An 8971-nucleotide genomic window follows, 5' to 3' on the forward strand; every position below is an offset into this window, starting at 1 on the left:
CATCGTGGACATTGGCCTTAATAGATGGTTCCAATATTATCACTATCATAATTGTAATTTGACATGTAATCATTTTACAATGCACATTCCGTCTTATTCAGGACGTAAATTTTCAGGCCGAAGAAGTTGCTAGATATAATTTAATGCGACATTGAAAAGGCAATCGAACTGCATCCATTTAATCTACCCGATCAAACGCAGATGAGAATGTGTGACATTGTTTTTACGCTGAAGAGAGACGCGCGAAAAATGGTATCTTTCCATCTGCTCTCTCAAGAATCGCTACTTTTTTTTCGTAGAACCAGCTGCAATCGGCAACTACGGCGAAGCGTCATCAATCCGTGAAAGTTTCTCGCAATCGCATGTGACTTCAATGAAATCTCGCGCGGCGCAGCGAGGCATCTTTGAAAAGGTCGAGGCGACTTTTGCCCGCGCTCGAGAGGCGCTCGCGCTCGAAAATTTCCGATCCGGTAGAAAGTGAAATGACCGCGGGTCCTCCTTCCTAATCGGCTATTCGAATCCGTGCGATCCCAAAATAGTCCCTACGTCACACGGACGAGTGTCGTCCAAGTTCCTTTTCGCTCCGCCCTGCATTCCTTCTATTTCCCTTCTCGCCTTTCTCTCTTTCGCGCTTTGTTCATCTCGAGAGCGCTTCGAGCCGGCGCCAAAGGTCGTAGGAATTTCGCCGGTGTTAAGGGCCGCGTCCCGCGGCCGGTGCCAACGAACGACCTTCCACGATTAGACCGTCCTAACGGGTTGGCCCGTGAGGTAGACGCGCGACACGATGGAGAGGAAGAGGACCCCGCAATTTTCTTACGGAAAATGGGTTTGGCTGAAATTGTACTTATTGTCGAACTTTGACCCTTTTAGAACGAAAACGGCTCACAGGATTGACTTGCAACTTTCGATCAGCGTCACTTGAAGTTTCAGTCAATTTCGTTGAAGCCATTTTTCCGAGGGGTAAACCGCTGAGGGCATTGTGGTGTACAGAGTTCAGGCATTACTAGACAGGTTTTGGGTATTAATGGGTATTTTACTTGGCCTTGCTGGAGCATTGTAAAGAATCTAAAAAGGTAAAAAAGATAAAACAAGATACAATAAGATAATAAGATAAAGTAATGCCCTTAGTAGGCATTGGTGTACGTGATTTTGGTTAGCAGTTACCCTCGTATTTTCCATAAGAAAAGCGCGGAGTATTCCTTTGCGATTACGATTCCAGCTGGACGGAACGTATCGGAGCAGCGTGAAGATACCGAACGTATTCCTGACCGAGAGACTTTCCACCGTCTCTTCGCTCCGCGAGGAGTAATGTAGATGATATTTTGTATCGCAATCGCACGCCGCTGCCTTGTTACGACCGCGCGGAGGAGCAGTCCTCACGCACCTTGAAATGCCAAATACGCACGCAGACCTGGAATATAAATTGCAGGAATTACGCGCATTGTAAGGGAGGATCGTGAGATAAAAATCTTGTTTGCCAGGTAAAACGATTGCAAATAAATACCTTTGATAAATAAGGCTGACCGACTGAGTATCGCGGTTAAGATGAAATTAAGGTGATTCGACGTTAAAAAGCTTTGGAGAATAAATATAATTATTATATTATAAGAAACAAAATTACCCGGTGAGAAATGATTCCTCGAGAAACGATGTCCACATTGTCGATTCGACATCGATCGACGAGTCATTTCTCGCTGGGTATATATAATATACTATATATTATACTCAGTGTTGTGCATAGATGATTTTAAAATTAGCTAGATAAAGATAAGATAAAAATATCTAAATTTATCTTAGATAAGATAAAGATGATTTCGTTTTGAATATATCTAGATAAAAGATAAAATTATATGATGATTCATCTAGATAATTTTCAGATAATATTTTTAAGACTTCGTGTAAACACAGTAGAAAAAGTTATAAAAAAATTATAGAAAAATTGAAATTATAAAGGGGGATATAGAATATATTCAGGTTAAGTTATATGACACACATAAATGCATGGTCTACAACGCCATCCATATTTAAATAGTGTAACTGTTAAGTATTTTTATGTGGCCCTAAACCAAATTATCTGTACGTTATCTTAGATAATTTAGTAAAGATAACACTTTCTTTCATCTAAGATGCAGATATAGACTTATTTTTATTATCTATATAAAGATAAGATAACGCTAAAATTTTATCTAGATAATCATCTATATAATTTTATTTAGATAACAGCAAACACTGATTATACTTAAAATTAATCAATATTAAAATTCGAAATTTTATTCGATCACAGCTGGCTACATTTGTTAAGTTATCGGTCAATGCAGAAAATTTATTACGAAAAATATTACCTCAGCCAGGGTTTGAACCTGGACCTCCCTACACTCCAGGCGGGCGTCTCACCAATTCGACCACCGAGGCATTGAACTATCTACTGATGATGAACTAAGTTCAATCTGTTATCTCGTCCAACACACATCTCGGGACATTTTTACTCGTGTTTAACAGTTAACAATGCAACTTCAATTGACTTTGCACTCTCCAACCAAAGAGTGCAATCAAAATTCTCCTTCTTATTCTTTTGACTAATATTCTACTAACATAGCGATTTTGGCCAAATGAACGATACGAGATCAGTGATAATTACGAAACAGATTACTTGAAAAGGGTCCAAATCCAGGACCGAAACGTCGTTTTTATATTGAATAAAAGCATTGGCCAGTGTAGGTCGTTTTTTTAAAAATACTTATCATTGTTTTGAATTACTGGCGATATCATATCTACCCCAGAATATTGTATTACATGTATACGATAGTATAATATACAAAAATAGAATTATACTTTCAATTTGTACAGATCGAAGTAGAAAAATTTCCGAATGAACGAAGAGAAGAGACGAACGCTAAATCATACATTTGCAAAGTAGCCCACGAGATGAGCGAGTAATCCGTATCGGGCGTAGATTAATACTTGACCCACTTGGCGAGTGGCATTAGATCCTCCGCGCTTTCCGTTTTTCACGCGCACGCCTCGTCGTAATGCGCACCGGCGCGCCTTCTTCCTCTCTTTCGGTTTCACCGTTCCTCGTGCATATATATGATCGAGGAATTCAGAGCGGAGAGATAAGACCTGCGTCCACGATGCTAGAACTTGGTCCAAGTTCCAGTTCCGAGAAATGCGAAGCCAATCAACCTGCAGCTATTCCATAAAAGCTGCAACTTGATTGACAACACATTTCTCGAAACTGGAACTTGAACCAAGTTCTAGCGTCGTGGACGCAGTCCTGTACAGGTGCGTGGCACCATCTTCTTATTTTCTGGAGGAGACGATGTCTGATTCACGACGCCCATCCGATGATCCTCCACGGACGGTGGTCATCAGAGACGCCTCGCAACATCGCGAGCGAGAAATCGCGAAATTGGGAAAGTCCGACACGTCGTTCGGAGGCCAAGAATGTACGCATGAGCCTGCTCATGAGCCGAAGGAAGCGTCGATTGCCCAACGAAAATTCGCCTTACAAAGCCGAAGTCCTTTACATTTAGTAACGACGCGTACGATCGCTTATCTCATCGATGTGAGAGCTCGCGTAAAATCTGCCGGTGCGTCGTCTACGCAGTTTTTGAAAATTCGGTGCACCTGCAATACAAGCTACAATACCTAGATGTTTATTTTTCCGCAGAGATTATTGTAATACACTGAAAAAAAAGGCTTGGTTAATGTTACACGGAAAGACTGCTTGGGCCACACCTTAGCAAGTCGAATAAAATTGACCTTTTAAGTATTTGTTTGATTAAACTTGTAACACAAAGAAATTGCTTCGCGTAATGGCTGCTTAAAGTCATACGACTTATGAAAACGTAGATCTTACTGGCAAACAGCAAACGGTTTCGGATTACGTAAGGCTGATCGTTTCCACATTCATTTAATCGCAATAACATATGGCTGCGTCCCGTTATAAAAGCTGGATCTTTATCACATTAAAATCGTCGGGATGTAATTTGGAAAAGTCCCTCTGCGGAAAGAAAACTGTAGACTCGTGAAAGTGTAATAACATATGCGTGGCAAATTTCTCTACGTAACAGCAATAAACACGATTTTTCTGTGTGAGAATAGCGGTAGTATTCGAGGAGATTTCAGAGAAAGTTTAGAAATAAAGTCATAGAAATAAGCAAGAGATAAATCTAGGAGGAACACACATGTTGCATTTACTGCTCTATATTATGTTGTATTTATTACTCTCCCTCTCTCTTTCTCCGCTGCTATAAGGTGCAACTGCGCCAGGTGCTAGCTACGTGCTTGCTACCTGTCCATTCGTTACACTCTATTTCACCTCACGTCCTTTTGCTGCCGCTTCTCTTTCATTTAGGAAATTTCCAAATATCGTTAATTAAATATACGAGTAAACGTGTAACACACTTTTGTGCGTAAATTTTCAACGTTGTTTCTTTCTGCTACTGCATTTTTTGTAGCAATTACACACTTTTGCAATGTTATATCATTGATACTGACTTGCAGGCAATTTCTAGATACTCAAGGACTTTTCTGTCCTGCGGCCGACGCTTAAAAATTTTGTCGTAGGATAAATGTAATACTATAGCCTTAGAGAGACCAGATATTCCTCGTTGGATTCTTCCCCGATAGGAAAAATGCCTCGAATGATGTTTAATAATTGCATCGTCCAAAAGAAGGCAATTCCACAATGATTGCATTAAGGTAATTCGACAAAACGCTGCTGTTTTCCTGGCGTACTATTTAGAAATACATTGTTTCGCCACACAATTTTCTAAATATTCTTCCACCTGGGGTTTTTAGAGACATCTTGGAAAAATGACCCCTGATATTTTTGAGCGATGTTCAATCGTACATGCCATACGCCAGGCTGCCGCAATACCGTCAGCTGTGATATCGCCGACGAAATTGGCTGCTGGAAAAGATCGCTTTCATTCAACGCCATCAACGACGAGCCACGACGGCGGCCGAGTTAGAAAGTATCTACCCGTTTCGTGCGTGCAAGCGCGTTTCGTATCGACATACCGCGCGTGCCGTATTTGGTTCTCGTTTTCCGCTATCGCGGAACGGCGACCAGCGTGCCGTGCGTACGCAAAACGTCTCCTTCCCCGCAGCTTCTCGCGCAATTCCACGCGCTCGCGTGTGCCCCGCGGGCCGGTTAGATAACAGGCTTCACGGTACAATAAACGCGAGAATCGGGACCCTCGAAGTCGATTGCCACACGTGGCCGTCCGACGTTTCCATGCGTGCGACGCGAAATAGAGCGAGTTCTCCCTATCTCGACCAGCATGCGAGTTGAAGTGCCGCGACCTCGCCGAAATGTCAGTGGCGAAGTTTAAGCGGACCTGGGTTTGCTTGGTGTCGGCCGCGGGCCGCCTGGTGATTTCATAATTGTGCAACGCGCGCAACTCCTCCCGATCTCCTCCCTCGAACGAGTTTTTCACTTTGCCAGTTATTAATCGGAGTGACTGGAGTAACGAAAGTGTCGAACATTGATAGGAATCAAATATTCGCTATGCGTGAGACGTACGAGACATTTGAATATGCTATTCGCGATGTTCGCCGGTCCCTTCGATTTCACGAGGATGTTTTCGGTACTTTGACGAGCGAAAATTTACAGATTGCCAGAAAGCGATGTTTTAGGTCCGGTTTCACCAAACGTCGCTTAACTTCAATCTTGGTTTAATTCGTGTTTGTCTCTTTCTAAAGTAACACCCTAGCGGAAAAAATTTCTACAAATAACTACAAGAAAATTGACTTGAAATAGAAATTTGTAGAAATTTTTCTATCTTCGTTGAAACATTTTTTTTTTTTTTTGCGCGTTGCACAATGTTCTCAAATCAAGAAATTATCGCAAGTAGTGTTTCATGAAAATGTAAAATTTTGTAAAAATTAGTACAAAACTTTACTTTTAAAATTTTGAGAAACAACAAAATCTTAAAGAATTAACACATCTGCTTACTTGTAGAGTATTACGATATTACGAAAATTAACAAATTTTATTACGAAATATTACGAAAATTAACAAAAGTGTTTCAATTCTAGCATTTTCATGTTGATTTTTGTAACACTTTTTAAATTTACGTAGAATTTCTTAGATTCTGGCAGTTATACTTAATTTTTTTGTAGAATTTTGTAGAATTATTTCCGGCAGGGCAGTTGGAAAGAGACAACGAGAACGAAGTAAACTAACATAAGCTGAAAGTTAAGCGACGTTGGTGAAACCAGACCTTAGGCATCAAAATGCAATGATTTACTTTCTCGCGGAGATGTGAGAATATTATTCGAATACGAAACGATTCGAATTTGAATTTGAATTTCTACGATTCGAATCTGAACCATTCGAAAATATACGGTTCGAATACGATTCATATATATTGTCAATCTTATCATGTTTCTCGTTAAATACAGTACGCCATTAATAAGTGCATTCAGTACCATAACCGATCATTGAGCGGCTAAGTAGCAATAAAACGTGATTGGTTCTTACCTTTAGATCCAATCAGTTACAGACTTTTCACCTAATTGTTTCAATTACCGCGATATTAAATAAAGTATATTTTATTAGTTTTATACATTAAATATTTAAATATATATGTCTTTTGTTAAAACAAATTTATATCATATAATTGGTGCTACTTTTCTACGTTAAACATATTCGCTACTAATAATTATACAATTAGTTAAAAATTATAATTCCACGATTCAATTCGATTCGCTTCGATTTGAATAAATATTTTGTCGTTTCTCTTTGATTCGATAGAGGAAAGGAAATGAAATTCGATTCAATTCGACATAAAAAATTCTTGATTCGCACGTCTCTACTTTCTCGTAGATACGCAGGGATCATTAAAGCGTAGAGGATCCGCGAAAGTCAGAAGTGAACATACTTTTTCATCGATACGTGTGTAGATACTTGGGAGAGAAAAAGAAATTGAGTAACTTATTTAAACAAATTGATTTAGAAATATATAAAAAGAAACGTTTTAATAATATGACACGGCGATTATTGAACGCATATCAGTGAGACTTGTCGTTACTTGTAGGTCGATAAAATAAAATAAAAATATACGAAGTCCTGGAAATATCGATAACTGATAAAGTCTACCTTCGACTCAAAGCAAGTTTGTAGAAAGTGGCTCTATCACTTTGCTTTTCATGTTGTAGATGAGCCAGAAGCTTTGACATAAAAAAACAAACGAGAGAGAAGCAAAGAGAAATTATAGACTCGAAATGATGTCTTCTCGACATACTTTTCATAAGTTTAATCGCCAGCGGAGTGACTGAACTTTTTCTGGCGAAGAATCGATATATTTTCCAATCTATTAAACCAAAAAATTAATCTACACGAGTACCCATAACAAAGTTCAATTTATATTACATTTTGACGCGCGTGCTACAGACGCTTCGTCACATTTCAACGCTTTCTTCATTAACATATACCGAGTGCGTAAACAGGCTTTGTGTTGCTCGATTATAACGCAATTGTACAATAATAAACTAAAATACAAGACGCGGCCGTCGCTCAGGTAATACGCGCGATTGCGATCTAGGAATTCATGCAGGCATGTCTGTCGGCAGGCGCTCGAATTGAACGAAGGACGATCGAAAGGAGAGCGGCCGTAAGCTCCATTGCCTAAGCCTTCGGTTACACGATCGATCGAGCGGGGCACTTCCTCGCCGTGTCCCGGTCGTGAAAGTAGTCGCTCTCGCACAGGGAAGTGCACGCCAAACTGACCATGTAAGAGTTTTCGAATTACGCCAGCACATGCGATCGGGGGCCCGATACGACTGCGCTTGATATTCGACGTCCGGCGAGAAACGCTCGTTGAATTGGCCCCGAAAAGGGGAAGGATCCGCTTGATTGAACGCGTTCTCGGCCGCTCTCCTCGAGATATTTCCTCCGATTGCGATTAGAACTCTGGTGCCGCGGACCTCCCGCGCGCGCGCACTAAAAATCAGACCCCGTGCGCTTACGACGCGTGGAATTGCGCGAGACATTTGGAGAAGTTACCGAGTTACATAAGTCACGCATAACAATCTCGTAACGCTCTCATTGTCTCTGTTCATTGTCTCGTCAGCGCGGAAAATTAAACTCCTTTCAAAATGTCTCGTTTGCGCGTTCGCGATATAGTAATAATAATGGCATTTATCACTCCTCGGTGATCCTTGCAACTTAGGAACTTTTCAGGTCGCGGTATCGTTCTAATTCTTTTAGATTTACCTTAGAAAAATAATATACGCGAAAAAAGAAAAGATGGACGGAATTAGGATATTTTGGTATTGTCGTAACAATTAAGAAAATAACACGAATGTAAATTGATGATAATATTATACGTTTAAATCCCCCCCTCTCTCATTCTCTTTTTTACAAGAAGCGCAAAATTCATTTTAAAAAAATGTTGCAAAATATCCTCGTTCTCCTTTTACGGAGAGAAAACCTCCGTGCGGACTAAGAATTTCGTTAAGAATTCAGGAGTAAGTCGAGTGGAAACGTAACAAAGCATATTGCGCGAACAAATTCGCGGTCGCGCTCCGCTTGCCGGTTGAAAGTGAGTTGAACAAGGATCTTTGCCCGCGCGAGTCATTAATCCCATTCCCGAGTAATGCGAACTGATTATCTATTACCGCGATTTCATTATTCGCGCGTACGCATATACATGTATATCGCTGCCCGTGGCGGCGATAACGTCTGGCGTTAAGCGTAAAATATAGCGCGCTTCGAGTCGCGAGGGCGTTTCTGTGCGGGATCTCTACCGCGTAAGGCATACGAGCTCCCTCGAGCTCGTCGTCGCAAAAATGCAAACGGCGACGTTCCTTCGACGCGTCGAGAGAGAGAGAGAGAGAGAGAGAGAGAGAGAGAGAGAGAGAGAGAGAGAGAGAGAGAGAGAGAGAGAGAGAGAGAGAGAGAGAGAGAGAGAGAGAGAGAGAGAGAGAGAGAGAGAGAGAGAGAGAGAGAGAGAGAGAGAGA

General features: G+C 40.9%; 1 protein-coding gene and 1 long non-coding RNA gene across 3 annotated transcripts in view; one reads left to right on the forward strand and one right to left on the reverse strand.

Moving 5' to 3' along the window:
* Positions 1 to 8971, forward strand: part of LOC105558256 (FK506-binding protein 5-like) — a 26027-nt gene that overhangs the window by 7160 nt on the left and 9896 nt on the right. The gene's annotated exons all lie outside the window — the stretch shown is intronic.
* LOC105558255 lies at positions 7 to 3145 on the reverse strand. Of its 2 annotated transcripts, XR_001008653.1 has the most exons (4): positions 2343 to 3145; positions 1505 to 1575; positions 1165 to 1411; positions 7 to 1065 (listed from the first exon to the last, which is right to left on the reverse strand). It is a non-coding gene; the product is annotated as an uncharacterized LOC105558255 (long non-coding RNA). The 2 variants fall into 2 exon arrangements; XR_001008652.1 differs by lacking the exon at positions 2343 to 3145 and having other exon boundaries at positions 1505 to 1721.

The sequence above is a fragment of the Vollenhovia emeryi genome, unplaced genomic scaffold (assembly GCF_000949405.1).
Source record: "Vollenhovia emeryi isolate VEMERY1.0 unplaced genomic scaffold, V.emery_V1.0 DF939361.1, whole genome shotgun sequence".
Taxonomy (NCBI): domain Eukaryota; kingdom Metazoa; phylum Arthropoda; class Insecta; order Hymenoptera; family Formicidae; genus Vollenhovia; species Vollenhovia emeryi.